The sequence below is a fragment of the Dromaius novaehollandiae genome, chromosome 2, assembly GCF_036370855.1.
Source record: "Dromaius novaehollandiae isolate bDroNov1 chromosome 2, bDroNov1.hap1, whole genome shotgun sequence".
In the NCBI taxonomy this organism is placed as follows: Eukaryota; Metazoa; Chordata; class Aves; order Casuariiformes; family Dromaiidae; genus Dromaius; species Dromaius novaehollandiae.
In genome coordinates, this window is record NC_088099.1 from 91,208,961 (window position 1) to 91,229,347 (window position 20,387).

The 20,387-nt window shown below is 43.0% G+C and overlaps 1 long non-coding RNA gene across 1 annotated transcript in view; it reads right to left on the reverse strand.

The window, feature by feature from the left end:
• The window catches only part of LOC135327526 (uncharacterized), a 26,651-nt gene extending 6,572 nt beyond the window's left edge, over positions 1–20,079 (reverse strand). The window contains exon 1 of the long non-coding RNA XR_010387787.1: positions 19,970–20,079. This is a non-coding gene — a long non-coding RNA (uncharacterized LOC135327526). The remainder of the gene's footprint in view (positions 1–19,969) is intronic.
• Positions 20,080–20,387: the final 308 nt, after the last annotated feature.

Below are 20,387 nucleotides of genomic sequence, written 5' to 3' on the forward strand. Positions count from 1 at the left end.
TCAGCATCAATGTTTGCTCTTAAAATACACAATACAGATAAACAAGAAGTGAAATGGGATAACTCGCCACAAGTTCAGAAAATACAAGTGATGGAAAATGAACTTGAGGTACGGACCAAATGTGACTGAGTTTTCTTTAAAACTCTCTTCTGTGTTTTATAAATGTGAAGTTGCATAAACAGTTTGATAGTTCAGCACTACAAGGGTGAAAGGCCTAGAGCAAAATTTCAGTTTAAAGGGTTAGAGATCTGACACCTGAGAACAACTGGTTTTACATATATAAGCTGAGTTTTAAGTTCCTAAAGATACAGATTGACATGTAAGAAGGGAATTGACATTATTCTTAAAAATTGGATTCTACCATGATAGCTCTCCAAGAAATTCTGTAGAAGAAAACATAAGTTATTTACTTGCCTGGCTAGGATAGTTTTAAAGTCTTCCTTTGTGCATGTGTTTCACAGTGAGAGGCAGAAATTACTGACTTCAGACTATGAAAGTCAAACTCGTATTTGCATCTAATGGAGATTAGATTGCCTGCCCTTGTTCTCCCTTTCTCACTGTCTCCCTGTGGAGGCCCTGGCAGATGTCCTTATCCAGCATTTCTCTGTAGAGCTGAGGTACAGTCCATGCTGGCTGCAAAAGCAGGGACAGGTCTTGGGACCAAGGCAGGTATCAGGTATCACGCACAGGTGAAACATGCCTTAGCTCCCAGCACCTGAATGAAGTCACAGCTGCCCTCCAGGCACATACTGTTGGAATTGGGAGTCTTCAACCAGGATGGAAGGAAAGCTGTTCCAAATCCTCAGTGCATTTGTAATCTTGTAAACAAGAGACTTATGTTCTAGACTCTAAAGGGCTCCTCCATTGCTTTTTGGGAAATGGGAGGAATACCCTTGCATGCATTTCTGGGTGTGGTGGGACATGACCGACTCCACAGTGACTCTACCTGGGAAACTGGAGTCCTATCCACAATCTCATGCTCTTGAGATAGGAAATGTAAAGAAAAGGAATTCTTAAAGAGTTCTCATAGTTACCTAGAAGGAGGTCATGCAAAGACTCAGAAGCTGTCCACCAGATGAAATAAGAGTTTGGAAAAAAGTGCAATTTAGTATTGCGGACATAACAACACAGAAAAAAATACAGTAATTTTATACTTACTATTCTTGTATTTTCTACATAAATAAAAACTTTGAAAGTTATGTGCTTAGAATTTAGCAGGGAAATCCCAATTTCTGTTGAGGATCCATAATCAGAAATATTTACAAATTTTTACCAGAAGATGCAGCTTGCCCATCCTTTTCCAATCATGCTTTCTCCAGAAAGATCTCATTTAGCAAATGAAATGATCTGCTCAAGAAACTTTATCTGCTCTGCCTCAACCTCCACACTGAGTTGCTCAGCCTCTACTAACAGACAGCTCTTTTCCTCCTGAGAATTTGCATCACCTGCTTGTCTTGGAAAGGAACATCAGCCAATTTAGGGTAAGCGATTTCTGCCAGCCCTCAAACACTTCTAACAGATTCTTCTTGGCAGCCATGTGTTGAACCCAGATGCATCACAACTCTACCTCCCAAAGCAGAGGCACAAACTGGGAGAAGACAGGCAAGACACCAGCTCTAGCACAGCAGCAAAATGCACCCTGCCCAGGCAGAGGCAGTGTCCATGCCTGTCCCTGTGCATTCCTCACCCAGCTTTGCTTGTTAGTACTCACGGTCCACCTCTAGTCAACCTGGCAGGTGGAGCCAGCCTCAGTGCTGCAAGCAAGTTTTGCACAGCCTGGCTCTGACGAGCTGAAGACCCTTTTTCTGGGGCAGCCCTCCTACCCTTCCCTTCACCTGAATGCCTTTTGAAGCAATGTCAAAAGCACAAGTCTGCCCAAAACTAAGCACTCAAGGTACTCAGGGCTCACAGGTAAGAGGGACGAGAGGCCAAGGTGGACAAGGGCCCAAATGCATCTTGTGTAATGCATCAGAGAAGTGCAATACGCGGGTGAGCAGGCACAACAACTACTGCCATCAAAGCAAAAGATCCATTACAGAGCAGCCCTCTGAGCACCAGGGAAGCTTCTTCTCATGCTTTTTTACACTCAACCTGGACCCTGCCATCCCCCCAGGCAAGCATTTTCAGCGTGACTCTCCAGTCCCCCATCCACTGCCTCCATCTCCAAACACCTCTTACAGCAACATTTCTGGAAAAATGCAACAAACGCTTCTGGCTCCTGCACCCTGCCAGCATGTGATAGGTCAAGAGATGGCAGTGACCTTTCATGGGCCCCAATTCTTTCTCCACACATCCAGAAAAGCATGCTTGTCTTGGAGAGAGACCTCAGCCAACCCGGTTCAAGCTCTTTCTGCCAGTCTTGAGATACTTTCAACAGTTGCTCCCTCGCAAGCCCAAATACTGGTTGCCGCTAGACAGGCACATTTGGTTCCCACCCAGATCAACACCTCCATGTGTTTTTTCCCCACAAGGAGGCTCTGGCTGGGGCCTAAGCCCCTCAATTCACAAGCTGCCGTTACTTCTAGGCTCCGGAAGGGGCAGCTGTTCTGGATCTCCAAAGCAGGGGAGCTTTGCCAGAACATTTTCTCCTCTTCCTTTCAAAGTGGAGAATACTTTGCACTGACTACTCGAACAGCAAGGATTGGCTGAAGGGAAGAGGAAGATCCCTGAAAGGGGACAAAACCCAGCAGAGAGGAGTCTACGTAGAAGTTAGACCCAGTTCCTGGGTATTTAGGCACCAGTTCTTGGTGGGGGAGTCTCTCAGTGAAGCCACATGGATACTAGGTCACCCATTTCCACTGTTGTACATGCAAAACCAGAAGTCACCAAGAATCTGGGTCACAGAGCAAACCAGAGAGATTCAGTCCAGCCAGACTGGGGCAGATCATGCAAAGAAGACCTAGGACTGACCTGGCAAGAGCAGAAAGTTGTTCCACAGCTGCAACATCTCTGGTCCTCTTCCTGCCTCTGCCTAAGGAGAGAGCTGTTCTGAGCACCCCAGTTCACATGGCAGATTGTCTTTGCTCCCTGCTCCTCCTAAACCCTGATGAGAAATGGGGCACTGGGAGGAACTGCTCAGCTGGCAGCCCTGCTATTGCCAAACACCATCCAACAACCTCTCCTGGAGACATCTCACTCTTGTGCACAATTGGGCAACTCATCTTTTCCTCTTGGGCAGCTTCAGTGATTTGCTCTCTCAAAAGACCCCGTTACAGCCCTCACCACTACCCTGGGACCAGAAGCACACCCTTCTGTGCTGGCGCTAGAGGGAAAGGGAAGATGATGCCCTTGCAATACTCACTCTTACTTGCCCTGCCAGCTACCAGCCCTTCCTCGGTCCCTGAAGCTGACCAGAGCATTTCTTGCGGGCTCTGTGCTGGGACTCAGATGTTCAGGGACCTGGCATAACGCAGCCCCCTCCAAACAGAGGCTATGACTGGTGTGACTTCTCCCCACCCTCCCTCAGGCCTGTCCTGCAGGAGCAGTTCTCACTGCTGGGCTGTGCCCAGCCTCCTAAGTCAGCCGGGTCCCATGGCTGTAGTCCCACCACACATACAGCCTTGTGGTTCTCTACACACCTTTCTGAAGCCCAACCACTAGAATGAGTCCTCATCTCTTTCAAAGTCCCTTTGGTCACCCAGTTTCATTTGTAGCTTTAGGGGGCACTACTCCAACCCAGTCTTCCTGCAGCCCTCTCCCTTAGCTCAAGATAGAAGAGGAAAGAAAGACTCTTGCACAATCTGGCTAGCAGGCTCTCATTCCTCTCAGGCCACTCAGCCAAAGGACATGGCTCCTACCTGGGCCAGTGACAAAAGGAAATTTCCCTGCCACCAGGCCCACCTGCTACAGTTCGAACAGCCCCTGGGAATAACAGGTATGGGCTGAAGCTACAGTCCCACGGAGGCATCTTCCTTCCTCCCCAATTTCACCATTTGGTCACTGCTCACACTCAGAACAGCCACCCTTCTTCCTCCCAGCCCTACAGCCATCTGCTCCCTCTAGCACCTCGTCTTGAGTTTTCTATCACCAAGGAGACCCCAACAAGGGAAGCCAGAAGGACCCTTCCCACTGCACATCCTTGGACTGGTACCTTAGTCTGGGGCCAAGGACCTTGGCCCTTCTGATTTAAATCTCCACTGAACACACAGCCATTGAGAAAAATGAAGCTTCAGCATAAAAGGCCAGTCCAGACACACAGCTAGACATTTTCACAGGGGGTATAGCTCCTATTTTGATTTCTACTGCTCAGTGACACAACTCAGTTTCCAACCTACCTCTTACAGGACCTTCATCACTTCGCAAGACTACTTCTGTACTTTCAATTTGCTTATACTAATCAGTGACGTAGTTCAGATACAGCCTCACCACAGACCTGTTACCAGTTCAGGCTAGAAAAACAAGCAACATTAAGGAGAAATATAAAACCTCATTAGCATTAATTTTTTCATTGCTTTTTTTGATTACTTATTTTTACTTTCTTTTTGACAGTCCTTACACACTTATACACTATTTTAGCATTGCACAGCCTACATAGCCTATGAAAAATAAGTTATGCAACACGTTCTCCCCCCTCCTCTTGGGTTATTTGGCCTTCCCTATTAAAGGGATGTCATTGCAGCAAGTGAGTTCATCACATCCAGCCATCTCTCTTCTCTGTATCTCTAACTCTTGTGTCATTTTAGAAGGTGTATTGCAATCTTAATTAACCATCAGGAGGGCTATGATGGCCACTGGCAGGTGAGGGAAGGTTAAATGCTCCAGTTGTTGCCAAAGGGAGTAACTGAGGAGATGGGAAGGTCCCAGGCAAGTAAGACAGTGTAACAAGGCAGACAATCCTCACAGAAGAGCTTGGAGGAAAGGAGAGAAGTGGAAAAGTTGGTTCTGCTGGGCCAGTTGGTCTGCCCCTGTTTCTGACTACAAGAGAGAAGACACCTTCCAGTCCTCCAATGAGCTCTGGATTTATGATCCCCAAGACTTCTCCTCTGCTCTGAAGTTCTGGTTCTGCCACACGTAGACATGACAGAGTCACACACTTGGTCTGTTGCTGCCTCAGTTTTCCTGATGTAAACAGGGCTTCCTACATCCACATTATTCTCTTGTGGCTTCTTTTATATCTGTATTTATATATACATATATCTATATAGATATAGACATTACCACCTTGGAGCAACATCAATTTCTTTGCTCAGAATTCCTGATCACCAGCCCTGTTGCTTGACTGCTTGTCTCACAGGGTGATTTTTGCAGAAATAATAATCTTCCTCAAGAACCTATCTCTTGACAGAGGTGCTGGAAGACTGCCTAGCCCCTCCAGACACAGGCCAAGAAGATAAAACTGCATATAAACCAAAGAAATTCCTGTTTACCTGAGCTGTTTTGGGCACTTTCTTTAAAAGTTGTGGAGGGAAAAGAGAGTTTTAAACAAATCAGCCCTACTTGTGTTGTGAGACTTGATCAGAGTGTGGGCCTCTTTGTTTTTGCAGTGTGTAATTTACTTGTCCTACGGAAAGATCCTTTCAGAAAAAACACATGCAATGCAAAATCCGCTGTCAAATAAGTCCCCCTCTTCTGTGCTTTTCTGAATGAGAGAAGAGGGATAGCTTGACCCAGGGACCTGGCACAACAGTAATGTTTTCGTTGCAGTATTTCAACAAGATTTTATCTACATTTCAGAATAAACACAAAATCCCACTTCTGTCTTCCCTCTTTTTCCCTTCCCCAAAACACTTTTTCAAAACAAAAACATCAGTCAAAACAACTTTTGGGTTGGTAAGGTAAGTAGCCAGCGTCCTCACAGATCAGCACTCGGAGGACACACGGGGCTCTGAAATCCTTCAGCACTGAACATGAACTGCCGGTCACTTCTGTGGACCTATTGTGCTGATCCAGTATCAGGAGGGTTTCGTTACGATCCCAAGGATGAGATTAAGATTCTAAAACCGGTCAAATATCGTACAACCTTTTAACTTTATTTTCCATGAACTGGGGAGAAAAGGTGGGGAAAAGGCAAAGGGGAGAGGGGAACAAAGGTAAGGGGAAAAGACAGAGAAAGAAGAAAAGAAACTAGGTACCGCCACTCCGAGTCTGATGATGTTCCACTGACTCCATTCAAGATCTTCAGCCATCACAAACAAGCCACCTCCTCCCCCTTACACACAGTCTGCAGTTTTTATAGGTTCTTGCCCCGCCTCTGGGAGGTGCTTCCTCACTTCCCATGCAGATTAGCTGTCACGCGCAGTCCGCCCTCTCGGAACCTTCCAGAAACGGGCTGGGGGCATCTGGGGGTCTCCTGCTCATGCGCAGATGGCAAATGAGTACGTGCGGTTTGTGCCAGACATGCTGTTCCCCTAGAAGCCGCCTTCTGCCCTTTTCGCGCCTTTTTTCCCTGTACAAAACCGCATTTAGTACCGGTTCTCTACACCTGTCCACACTAATCTCCCTGTGGTCAAAGACGTCACAATCACAAAGCCAGGGAATCCGCAAATATATCTTTTAACGGTTGCACAGATGCTTTGCACGGCTGTATCGGGGCCCTGAGGGCACCCCTAGCCCTGTACCCAGAGCGACTCCTGCCCACAGCTACCCCAACCCAGCCCTGGAGATACAGCAGTGGTACAGGGGCTCATGAGTGTGATGCAGCTAATATTCCCTGACTACCCTGTGCCATATGCAGCATGTCTTAGCCGCTTGTCAACAAACAGCTCTCAGGAATGACATTGTGTTGGGTCAGCCCTTGTACAGATCACAATAACCCCATAGTCCAGAGCTCTGGCTACTTTATTCACTGCTCTGGAGCATTTTGGGGGGATGGCAGTCACGCAGCTGTGGCTGCACCTTGCTGTGCTCCAGCAAGGGAGGTAGTTGGCTGTTGACTACACAGCCCAATTCATGGAGTTGGCTGTGGAAACTGGGTGGGAAGAACCAGCCCTTATAGCCCACTATGCATTAGGGCTAGCTGAGGTCCCTAAGGAAGAGATGGCCAGGGCTGAACCCCTCAGCAGCCTGTCTGACCTGGCTATTATGCTGGAGAGGCTCCTGCCAGCGCACCAGGGAAAGCATACCTGGACCCTGAGGGGAACCCAGCCACATTTTCCTTTTTCTCCATTGCTATCCCCAGAGGATGAGCCCATGGAGGCAGGTGCCACCCAATTGCTAAGAGGAGCCCTCGTTGCTCCCTGAGACCATTAGTGTGATTTTTGCCAGCTGCAGGGCTTTAACAGATCAACATTTGATTTGGCTATGGCCCATGGCCATTAGTACAAATTTTTACAGCAGCCACTACTTCAGATCTCTACTTCTGCAAATTTCTCATTTAATTGGCCTTAAAAGTGAGCATGATCATCTGATTCACCGTGCTCCGAAGGATGAGAAAGACTAAATACCCCAGCAAAAAGGCCGATGTAATTTGAGAGCTTTGAAAAGACTCAGCTGTCACAGTTAAACAAAGGCTTTTGTACTTTGAGGTTCCTCATGGGTCTGTGAACTGAGGGAGCTGTGTCTTTGGAAGATAATAGTTCCAGATACAGTATTTTCACTTTGACTTTCACAGATTCCTTTCTTATATTGTCTTTTGAGTACTTAATAACTTTCATTAATTATCACAGAGTAACAACAACATGTCTTATTGCAGTGAGTGTTTGGGGGCAGTGCTATGGGGTTTCATTAAAACTTAAAACACTAACTATGCCTTAAAATTATACTTCATTTTCATTATTGTTCCAAAATATGTTTTCACCAACTGCTTGTTCTGCCAAGTAACTAAATAAAACTAATGTTTCTCACTACTGCCATAGTGTAGGATGTTCTGTTCTCTTGCCTGAGTTGTAGAAGTTACCTACCTGTCAAGATGAAGATTAGCTAGCTTTTAATGGAGATTTTGTTCTTCCCATAAGTAGCAGATACTTTTACAAATTGCTTTTATGCCTCAATGTTTTAAAACAGGAGTGCTGAATATTGTTTAATGTAACATTACAGTTCAAAGAAAGGAGGATAGGCAATAAACTTTATTTGCACATTTACACAGGTGCAAAGCTGGGCAACTCAGTGGAAAGGGCGTAAAAGTAGGGAAAGCCCACCAATTTCCAAAGCCAGACACATTTAGCAGCTGCTTCTGAAACCCAGTAAAAAGCTTGCTGAATGGAAAAGACAACCAGAATGTATTACCTGCCTTTGACTTGAGAGATGAAAACACAAAAAATCAATGGTGGCAGAAAAAAGGACTGAAAGTTTAAAATACACTTTCACCTCTGTAGTAGATTGATGCAGAGTTAAGTTGCATCTCCCAAAAGGGTCATCCTCAAGCATATGACTCCACTAATATAAAAGTAATCTCTTCTCTGACAACCATCCTCATTAGACATATCCAGTGATGTGTACTAAATTAGCTAATGCTCCTGGTGCGTGTGTCGGGGTTAGGGGGGAGGGAATGGATGGACTTGGAATTATTATAGGATTAAAAGGTCAGTGTTCATCAAAGACAGAAAATTTTTCTCAAAGGCAAAAGAAAGCAGAATGCATTCACCTACTGATCACTGGGGATAGTTCTGGTCTTGCTACCTGAAAAACTGTGTGGGAGTACTGGAAAGGGCAAAAGGATTATCAGAGCTATGTGTGTTTTCATACAAGAAAAGATAAAACAGAATACAACTCTTCAGTCTGGTAAAAACCTGGAATTAGAAGTATCTGATAGATGTCATGGAGAAAGTGAAAATGGAAGATTATTTATTGATTCTTACAATATAAGAAGTAGAGAGTATTTGATCAAGTTATGAGATAGCACGTCTGAAAAACAAACAAGAGAGAATGTTTTTCCCTATAATATGTAGTTTGTGCAACATACAGGCAGGGAATGTGCAAATAACATAAGTTCGGATGAATTTTTCTTTCATGCTTTGTATCTAATAACTTTTAAAATCTATTAGGATTATTAAAGCACAGCTATAAAAACATATAGCTGTCTCAAAGCCCCTAAGCTGCTGGGATCTGGATGAGTACTGGAGCAAGGATTCTTTTAAGCCTTCTTCATTCTTACACCCTTTCTGAAAGTATTAAATACTGCATCACTATGAAATCATAGGGTGTTCTGTGCAAAAGAGCTGAGTATGAATGACAGTCTGTGACTTGATAGTAGCACATAGTAGCATTGCAAATTTAAATCTGCATAGAGTTTGTGAAAAGTCATGAAGAAAGAAGTATGGCATGACAGCTAAACATGACGGTGCTTTTGCATTCTACAGCTTTGAGGAAGTACTTATAAGACTTACTGAAAGAATCATAGGGAAATATTTATATTTAAGTTTTTCCTGCATATATAAAAATGTATTTTAAAAAATGAAAATGGAGAAGTTTTTTTTTTTTTTTTTTAAGGTTTTCCTATCCTGAGTAGCATAAGTTGGGTTATACTTCAGCGTAGACATGAAGACAGCCTTGTTTTGAATTGGCTTGGCAGACTGAGTGTAAATCAGGTATAGAGAAACCTAAAGAGAGAAAACATAAGTGATAAAAATAAAGACAGAGAGTGTTATAGTGCAGCTAAATTTTAAGGCAAATCAGACACTGTGGGTGTTATAACATCTCACTGGAAAGATGGCCTAGCGCATAATCTGATAAATACCTTGAAGAAACTTGAGCACGACCGGTTTTACCTATTTTGATGGCTTCCAGCAGAGTTCCCACTGATATTTCCTGTCTTGATTTTGTTTCTTAAAGTTGTGTTTGTGTTTCAAGATTGAAAAATTGACATAAATCCCTGCACAGCTTCAGTGAAGATGAGCAGAATTTTGAATCTTTGCTCTTTCAAGCAAGCTTCCCCCCTTCCAAACTGTATTTTTCAAAAGACAAGCTGAAGTCAACACCATTTTTGTCTGTGAAAGTCAAATCTTTTTTGACAGCTCTCTGAAAGTTACAGATCTTCAGCGTGTGAAACAATTTGACATGCTAGAATGTAAAAGCTAGTTGCCTGCACGGGAAATTTTGTAAGGTTACTTTCTGCTTTGCATAAAGCTTTCTTAGAAAAGACAGGAACTTTATGTATGTTTCCTAAGTGCTGTTTCTCTCTCTTCTCTATGCAAAATGAGTTATCAATTTGATCACATCTGCAAATTGTCTTTGCCAAGTTTTGTCTTCCCTCTTGTTTCCTTTCACTTTCTCCATCGGTGTCTTGCATGGTAACGTAACAAACATTGTTAGGGGTAAGGCTCCTAAGCAGGAGGGTAGGAGCGATCTGTTGAACATGGGCACACAGACCTCTCTAAAGAGCAAAGTTCCACTCTATCTGTCGTGTCCACCCCTCACAGCTGCACTGGGGGATGATGCACACTTTACCAGGGAACTACAGGTATTTCTTAAGAGCAGAGGGATTTGAAGCCACATGAAAAGGCCTTTCCTCCTCCTCTACCTCCCCCGAACCCATTGAGACAAAAGGCATTGGTGCAAAGACAACTTCATAGGCTTCCTACTTCACTCAGGGTTCACAGCACCTTGGGTCCCTAGCTGAAGCCATGGATTTCACGATCATTTGCACAACTGTCACACTGGTTTATGAATCACAAAAAGGGACAGTAGCTTTCCAGAGAAGCTGAGGCCCCATAAGGAAAGGATTAACAGAGCCTGGAAATATCTGTGCCATCCAAATGCTGAAGAGAGGGAATCACACCCCATCAATTTCTGTACTCTTATCTCTGTCCAGTGACCCCCCACACCACTCAATGGCCCTGTAGAGCTTTCTTCCATGTCTTTCTCCCCCCGCATGTCTCCAAAGCCATATTGGAGAACTACTGTTTAAACAGACAAAGGAACTCTGACCTTTAAAATCCTTTTTACTGCCCTCATATCAAAAACACAGACCCTGAGGATGGGGGCTATTTTCCCATTTGGAGATGGTCTATGACCTTAGAGTAACTTGCAGCAAACCAGGCTCCAGCTCTTGCCCTGGCACTGCTGAACCCAAAGTGCTGCTGGCAAATGCCTCTTCTACGTGTCTGGCCTTAAGATGACACTGACAGACTTCAGCCAAGTCTAGCTTAGAAATGGCAGTGCTTATCAGAGAGGTTGTAAATGCCTTACAGTCCCTTAAGGCAAGTGGTCACAAGGTTTTGCAGATTGCCCTGTCCTGGGCATCAAACCTTGACATGAAAATGATAGGGTGAGCTGAGATCCTTACCTCCCCCAATTCTAGCCAGCTTGCTGTAGTCCAGGTGCTGTATTTCCTGGAGCCAGTTCTCATATTTCATCTCTTTACTAGCATTCATTCCTAGGACGCACAGACCTTTCTCAGAGGTCCCTTTTTTCCCCTAGTTTCTGTGGTACTTCCTACTCCTGTCACAGGACTAGTAGCAAGACCAGGATCAGGTACCAGTGGTACCCATGTCCCCATGATGTATGCTCACCTATTCAATAAAAAGAGGGAAGAATTTAGTCCTAGAAACTAGTTCCTATTCTTTATATAAAAAAGATGGACCATCTGGAAGTCAGAAATCAGTTCTGGCATAGCAACAAATTGAGTGGGAAGAACATCTCCCTCTTTTGAGCAGTTTTTGCCAAACACTTGCACCTTAGTGTAATGGAAGGGAGTGTCTGGAGAGAATTCCCCTTGCAGCAGTGTTAGAGATCAGAATTTAAATCTACATGTTCAAAAGGATAGCAGAAAACACTGTCTTACAGAGCTGCCTCTCTTTTTCGCCAGAATACTTGTGATCTTCTCACAACACTCACCCTTGTTAGTTCTCTCTAAGGAGAAGGAAAATGGCATCTTTAACAGAAGAAAGCTAGTTTTACATGCAGCATTAGGAAACAAAGGAAAAGTTTATCCTAATGTGACACACCAGTTTTCTCTTACACGCTTTTGTTTTACTTGATCATATAGTCCAGTTTTATTTCAGGACCACAGTCTGTAATGTCTCCTCTTCAATTCAAAGCCTGCTTTTCCTTCATAGCCAAAAAGTACACACGATACAAAAAAAAGAAAAAAAAAAAAAAAAAAGAACACTTAGAGCAAATCTATTATTAGGTTCTGAAAGTGCTTGAGAAAATGGTGCTGAAGCAAATGGGCGAAGAAAGTGTTTGTTTCAAAATAGTAAAAAAGTATAAACTAGAGATTTTTGTAGTAGCTCTATAAGAGTAAAAAAAAACTCTTTCAAAATTAAGCAGGTATACATTAAAATTAATTTCTGACTAAAAAAGACCTTTAATTTCAATCTTGCCATAATATTACCTGAAAAAAAGGCTGTTAGCTGATCCCCAGCCTATACAGGGGCACTGGGTCAGGCCGGCTCCTTCTTAGAAGATCAGGCTGGAGGACCCTGCTCTCAGATCAGACAAGGTCTTCCAACAGCTGATACTTCATGTGATGCTCTTTAGAGATAAACAAAGCACCCAAAGTACACTTTGGGGACATTTCTAAGCTCATTATATGGCCTGTAACCTTCTCTTCTGCTCTCTGCAGGCCACAGACATTAAGCAAGGCCAGTGAGGCAAAATGCATAGTATTTCCTTGTGCCTTTCTTGTCTGAGATTGGATGCTAAATGAATATGGCTGTATCAAGAGTCTCCACCTGAAATTTCTGCTGTGTCCTTCACCTTACACAGGCACAAGAAAGGTGCAAATTCATTGAGGATGTGTCATAAGCCATTTTACAGCTAGACTTGCCTTGTCAATGATCAGATATTTCCCTTGTTGCAGAAACATCTTCCTGCTTAAATACAGTATATTCATTTTGCTCTGCAATCAGCATTACACTAATTTCCACTCCCAGAAGAATCTGTCAGCAGGATAAGATAATTTTTATACCCATGAAAATAATGCTTGTGTAATAAGGTATGAATGTAAAGTCTCTCTTAAAGTACCCTGAAATTCATATTAGAAAATGTTGCACAAACTATATAATTTGGGTGGTGCTGTGACAAATTAATAGTAATGCCACTGGCCTAGGAAGAACGGATTAACTCTTCACTTTTTTCCGAAAAGGACAAAGAGAAGGGGAGCTCAGAGCGCATATCCAGTTTAGAAGGAGGCATCCAGGAAGGTAATAGTCTAAAGAAAGGAGAGAACTGGTGAGAAGTGAGTGCTGCTCAGTTGGCTAGACCTTATTGCCTGTGTTTCTGGCTAAAGAGGCATTTCGTGATTCATCTGAAAAGGGCTGAAGTTATAAACAACCAGCAGACATCCTGCGACAGATGCTCTATGCTGAATTAAATTCCAGTTCAAGTTCTGGTTCAAGTTCACAGATTTTGTGTTTGTGGGTCACACCTGATCTGTTTACACCACAGTTTCCCACAAGCAAAATAGATACAGTTTATTTTTTCCTTCACTTCCTGTGTGGCTATTGGTCTTTTATGCGGGCTGCAACCAACCACCTTCAGATATGGTTGATTTTTGCCTATATGATTACGCAGTATTCAGCTCTCAGGGCCCTAGAGGAGAGACTGTAAAATAAGTAAAAGCCTTCTCCAAGAACCTATCGCTCCATAGCATTGACGAAGAATTCTTCGTCAACTATTGTATTCTGGTTAGGGTGGATAAGATTGATTTTGAGTCAGAGGACTTAATTTTTATTAATAACATATATTGGTGAGTTTTAAAGAACCCGTTGCTTATTCTTGGCCTGTCTCAGTTTACTTGTCATGTGATACCTGACAACTACATAGCAAATTGGTTTTACAACATGTAATTTACTTGTCAAGGGAAAACTCTTTGCAGAAAAAAGTATTTCCATCTAAACTGTTTCTGTCAAACAGCAATCCTATCTTTCATGTTTTTTTGCCTGGCCCAATGCAGCATTTTCATCTCATTTTCTCTTATTAGATTCTTGTAGAAAGTCATACCTGTACTTTAGAATGTATTAAAAATACCCACTGCATCTTTCTCTACAAGTCCCTTCTAGACATCCCCCAAATAATTTTCTGCCTAATTCCTGTAGCTTGCTTTGCCACAGGTTGACAGTCAAAGGTACAGATGGAGAAGAAATTCCTCTGACCCTGTTTCTGCTGCGAATGTATTCATGCAAACACTTCACCAGTCAAGACCTTTGCTAGCACAAATGCAATGAGTCCTCAGGACTCATATCCCCTTAGGGATATCAAGATTTGGATATTGCCTGTTTGCTTCTGTCAGGGCAGATTTACAGCTTCAGAAGCAGAGACAGTCAAGATGAGTAATGCCTTGGTGGTTTATAATTCCCATGGAAGGGCAAGGATTAAAGATGTAGCGAATGCAAGTTATGCTCGCCAGTGGAAACTCATCTGAAAGAGGCAGAAAGGAGAGGGAACTCATTCCTCCTCTGCAGCTTGAGGAATGAGAAGGGGCAGCAGAAGCAACACAGAGGCCTGAGATGAGGACTGCTTCTCTTGACTTAGCATGACTTCAGTTGGGAGGCCTCATTTTACGCTGCTCTGTAATATGGGCTATGGCTAATTCTGGCCTTTGCCAGGTCATTCAGTGCTCTGGAAAGGAGACATTTTATGGGAGTCCCTATTTATCACAGTTCAATTTTTAGTTTGTCCTTTGTTTTGCTGTGTATTGTGGGGGGTCTTTGCCAGCCAAATAGTCACATACTGCCCATCCACAATTTGGCCATTACTGTTAAAAAAGATTTCTACAAATTCATCTGCTTTTATGTTTTAAAATCTTACTAATACACTTTTTCACTTATTTGGCCTTAAACAGGACATTGCCAAAATGACTTTGGAAAGAGAACTGAAAACATCCAGAAGATTTGATATTGAATAGTTCTCAAGACCTCTACACATCAAGATGGTTGTTACCCTGGAAACATTAATCTTAGACAGTTTTTTTTTCCTGTGATTTTCTTATCAGTTATACATGATCTTTTAAACACTTAATGACATTCATTATTTACTGTAATTAGAAAACCAACTTGCATTAATTAGCTTGGAACAAAAGCAGCATATTACAATAAAGCATGAGTTTGAGCATAATGTTGTGAGGGTTTCTCCTTCACTAAGAATTTAAACTACTGTTTAAAATGACACTTTATTTCCATTTTTATTCTGAAATCCATCAGTACTGATTTCCTTGTATGTCAAGAAATGGAATAGAACTGGCATCTTTCAGCACTGCAGCAACAGATACCTTTTTATTCTCTTTTCTGAAACACACGAGTCACTTGACAAGATGAAGATGAGTCTGTTTGCAATGCAAGTTTTTTTTTTTTTGAGGTAAGAAGGAAAGACTTTTAAAACTGCATTTATCCACTACTTCTCTGAGATAGAGAACATCTAGCCTTGCTTGAACATGATCTTTGTGTTAGAAATGTAGTATTTGGTGTGGCCTTATGAACTGAAAATGGGTAGTGATCGTATTTGCACCTATAGGGTTGGGTAACTTGGTTGGAAAGCCACAGAGCCATCCAGAAATGTACAATAATTCATTGGACACAGATGTTATAGACAGTCTTGAAAAGACAAAGCTTTGACATAAAATTAAGATGAGCTGTTTGCATTTTACTTTGACACTTGATCTCCAACACCTGTGCTTTGTTCAAAAGCAAAGGCTTGAAATGCTCTCAGAGGTTCTGGAAAGTCTGGCTATTTCTACTTGACACAAGTATGTTACATATGTTTAAAAGAATCAGAATGAATAGAGAAGCCTTTCTAAAGGGGAGGACACTAGGTCAGATGGTTGGAGCAACAGTATTAGTATTGAACCAGAAAAATCAATCTGAATTGAGATTTCCTGGCATGCAGTAATTGTAAGGGAACAAAGTAGTGTCTCTTGAGTTAATTTTTCAGCTACCTCATCCATATTACCATCTTCATGCGCAAGAGCACACATTTTTAAAATGTATTTCTTTCTTGAAGCTAAATCTTATTTTCTTGGGTGTACACATACCTTTGGAATCACCACAGTGAAGCTGAATTTTATATACTGTTTTGAACAACAAAAAAAACAGCATATGAAGATATTCTAATTCATCCTGGGCTAGACACAGCTCCTCAGATTTCTGCCTGAAGAGGTCTAATAATAGCCTGGAAAAGCTGGAACTGCAGTTCATGTAGGAGCTCATCAGGTTTTAATCAGCCATCACCCTTTGTTTGAGGAAACCAGGGCCCTAAAAGGAGTCAAAAGCCAACCTTGAGGGTGAACAGAAATTTAGGATTCTGCTAGTTTAACCATATTTTAGTAGGCAATGATCCTAATGAGACATACAGAGTGACAGGCCTTGAATTAAATATTATTTGTCAAGAGAACAGTCATATAATTGAAGTGAAGAAATGATGAAAACATCAGTCCAGCAGCGGCCAGAGAAGCAGAGCATACAGCTGCAACTCTTGGGAAGAAGCAACCCTTCTAACAAAGCTGGGTCTATTCTGGAGGCCCAGGAAGAATCTCTGGAACAAGCTCAGACAGCCAGGCAGGCCAGATCCAGTCCTACTGCACAGGGAACACTTCCCTGTCTCTTAAAACCTCAAACATTGCTGCCATCCCACACTAGTTTCAGCCTCTTGCAATGACATTGGATTCATCATTCACTGCTATCTGCTGTGCAGACACTTCCTATGCCATCCAGAAGTGATGTCTGGAAAACAGCCTTGCTTTGTGGCTCCTCATAGCTCAGAGCAGCTAAACAGCTAAGCATCCTCTCCTGACCCTCCCAGTAGTGGAGCCCCATGAACTACAACTGGCTCCTCGACTCAGGAATCATTGCTGTCCATGGAGATATTTGTTATGGTCACTAGGTGGAGCAATAAATGCATCTTTTGAAAGCTGCTTGTAAGGCTGCAAATAAGGTAGAAGAAACTTGGAAGCTTTACAAGTTCATCCCCTGACTAAACTATGATCATGAAAAAGAAATGGAATAATCCCCTCATAGGTGTTTGAGGATTTTCTTTTATATTGAAAACTGAGGACTACTGTGTACCATTTAAATAGCTGATGCAACTCAAGAAGACTTGCAACATAATAGGATAGTTTCACGTAAATAAAGAAAATATGAAGGATGCAAATACACACAGAGAAAGTATCATAATGTACCTATTTTTTAAGGAAAAGTCCTAATCTGATGAATGTTTTTTCACTAACAGCTTTGACCCAAGCATGGTTTAGACACTTCATGGTTTAGACTGCAAAGGGGAAGGGACTACTATAATATCCTGGGCAAAATTCTTTAAGAGAGGACTGTAAATGACTACTGTTGTTGTACATGGACATCCTACCCCATAGAATTCCCACTCATTTCTAATGTACTCTTTTCTCCTTCTCCAGAGATGTCTGCAGCTTCTTTTTTTAAATCACGAGTAGCATGTCTCAACTGGAGCACACTTCAATTACAGTTCTGTACAATTTAAGTGCCATCATGAATTGTCTATGTGTTGGCCAAGTTATTTAAGAAACCTCCTATTCAGTGTCTCTCTCAGTAACAGGCAAAAGCAAATACAGTTTTTGTTCATGGATGTCAAATTGGTATTGATTGAAATCTATGACTAATGCAAACTGTACAGCAGGTTCCGGAAAATCTTACAGTCAGTCTTACATAACTATAAAAGCATTAGTTTCTGTAATAAGAGGAAATTTGCATGGTCATTTTCTACTTTGACAGAAAATAAGTAACAAACAAAAAGCTGCACGGAAAGGATTTTAAGCCTGAAACACTACTATCTGTTTCTCCTTTCTGCTGTATATGAATTATTCATTGGCCTAAGGTACAAATCCTTCAGCACCAGGGTTGTCTTACTTTTCTTTCAGCTTAACTTTGATATCTTTCGCCCAGAGCAAGACAACAAAGCTGTGATACATAACACTTCTCATCAGTACTATAAGGATGAGACATTAAGGCCCTTTAGAACTAGATTCACTGGAGTATGTATGCATAGTAATGCCTTTTAAGACAGCAGTGCTTCACGCTGACATTTGTGGATAGGTGCCCTCCCACCTCTTGTACTCCCTTTGGCCCTGCGGTGAGGTGAAGATGAGCACTTTGCAGGGCATTTACAGATGTTTCTCAGCAGCAGAGGTATGCAAAAACTGTTCTATCTTAATTTCTTAGTTGTAGTTCAGTTTCCAAGACAGACCCTCTGCCTAAGCACTTTGGTATAAATGATAGAAATATTGCACATTTATGTGCAAGAGAAAATAGGGTCTTAAACCAGATACCCTCAGCAGCAACAGCCTTCCAAGCGCATCACCCGCTCTCCATCCCAGCCACGCTGCAGTTTCCCTGCTTGCCACTGTGGAACTAAGTGATTTCCTTTGGGGAAAAAAGGATAGGGGATGAATCAGGAGGGTAAGGTTACCATGCCCTCCATTACCATGTGTTCCCCTCATTGCAGGCTCTTTCTCTCTGGCACCCCTCTCCAACCCCTTCCCTTCCTCAGCTGTTGAACACGTTTTGTGTGGGTCACCCTAGCTGGGGCCAGAGCTGGCCACTGTGGTCAAAGAGCCAGCTTCATTAACATTGGCCTTCTTCTGCTACTGCTGTTGGGGCAAGTAGACAAGGAAGCAAGACAATCACCCTCCAGCAGGGTTAGTTGTGGAGGAAGAGACTCATTTCCACATGAGACCTGGATGAGGCTGCTGCCTCCTTAGGTCTGCAGTGGGCAGCCCCCAGGAGGGCCCCTCCTGGCCTGCCTTCCAGCCCTGGCTGCATTGGAGATGCACAACCCCTTGCACATCACCCACACTCTCAAGAGAGAAGACGAGAGGAAAGACAAAAGGCAGAAAACCAATGGTCTCTCTTGCCGGAGGAACTCCTCCCTGCCCACAGGCAAGGCACAGCTCCCAAGGCGGCCAAACTCGGTCTGCCATGGTCGCAGAGGAGCCGCATAAGGCTTCCACAAAGTTGCCTGGCACCTCACCCCTTTTTGATTGTCTGGGGCCCTGCTGCCCTGCTCCTCCGTCACAAGCACAGCTTGCCAAGGTGCTGGATCCCTTTGCTGGCAGTAGCTGCCCCGCAGCCCTACGGGGACCCCGTCTCAGCGACAGGAGCTCTCTCCTGCCAGCAAAAGCTGCTGCTCACCGTATCTCCAGACATCCAGGGAATGGCTCTGATATGAATTTTTGTCTGGTTCTGTTTTCTTGCAGTTTAATTGCATTTACCTTCAAGGATGCATCCATTTGAATAAAGCAGCAGCCTCGCTGGAGAGACGGGTCATCCCGGCCCCCCTTGGCTAAATGTCAGCTGTGGATTTTCAGTGCCTCCCGTGAGGGTTCTGGTGGTTTTTGCACATCTACCACAGGAGACTATGCTCTCTGCTACAGAGCTTTCTTGTGGGATTACTTAACTTTAGCAGAAATGTTAGCATATAATTTTGCCCAGAGCCCTTGTCAAACACAGAAAAACAGTATGACATTTTTGTTCATCTTTCGCTACATACCTACAGAATCAAGCCTGTTATGTGTAAACGTAGGGCTAGGCTGAGTGAGAAATGTTAGGCCCTTAAAACAGGTCTAAGACATGTCTCTCCCTTGCCTACCCTAAGTGGTATTTAAATCTCAGCTTTATTCAGTGTACAATGTCTGTCAGGAAACATCTCACAGCAGTGTTATTAAAACAAAGCTGAAATAGTATGCCGAATCTTACTGTACAGCATACGATTCTAATGGCCTTTGTGCTCTGCTTTCTACCCAGCCGCCTTTTCTGTTCAGCCATTCCTGTTATTGCTATAAACACAAATTTAATAAGACTTCAAGCAGTATGAAAACATTCTGGAAGGATCCACGCCGTGCAAGGCATTTCCTCCCTGCAGCTTGTTTCTGCACAACTCTGAACACTAACATCCAAAGCAACTTAGATATCTGACTTCAAAGGATCCCAACTTGCCTTGGGGCTTTCACCTTTTACTTCAGCTTTATTTATTTTTTCACTTAACGGTAGCATAGATCACCAGCTACCCAATTCCTGTGAACGCTGGGTTTTCTACTGAATCGCTGCTATCCTCTGTGCATTTCCCATTGCCAGAACCCAAATGCCCCCTTACTTCCGAGAGCCCACTACCTCTCCCAGTCCCTCCCTACCTTGATTCCAGGCTGCATGTTAAAACGGGAGGCAGCTGATGTGCCTCAGTTGGCACATAGGGCTAATTCTTCTCAAAAAGCAACACTCCTGTGATAAATCTCAGTCCTTTCTTCACATCTTTGTCAATGAAAGAGAGAGAGAAGACAACTCTCTCAAAAAAAAAGAAAAAGAAAAAAAAAACCCCCCACACTTGGTATTTTGTATATTCCTGTAACTAGAAACAGATTTTGGATAGATTCTGTTTCCATGCCTCTAAGTGCTATTTTATTTCAAGTATATACAGGATTAGCTCACAGCTGGTTCATTAAAATTCCTGAGAAGTGCAAATAAAAACTGATGCATTCATAAATTCCATTTCCCAGCCAGGCCAAAAGTTTCAATGCAGGCAACATCATGCAAGATAGAAGGGTTTCTTTT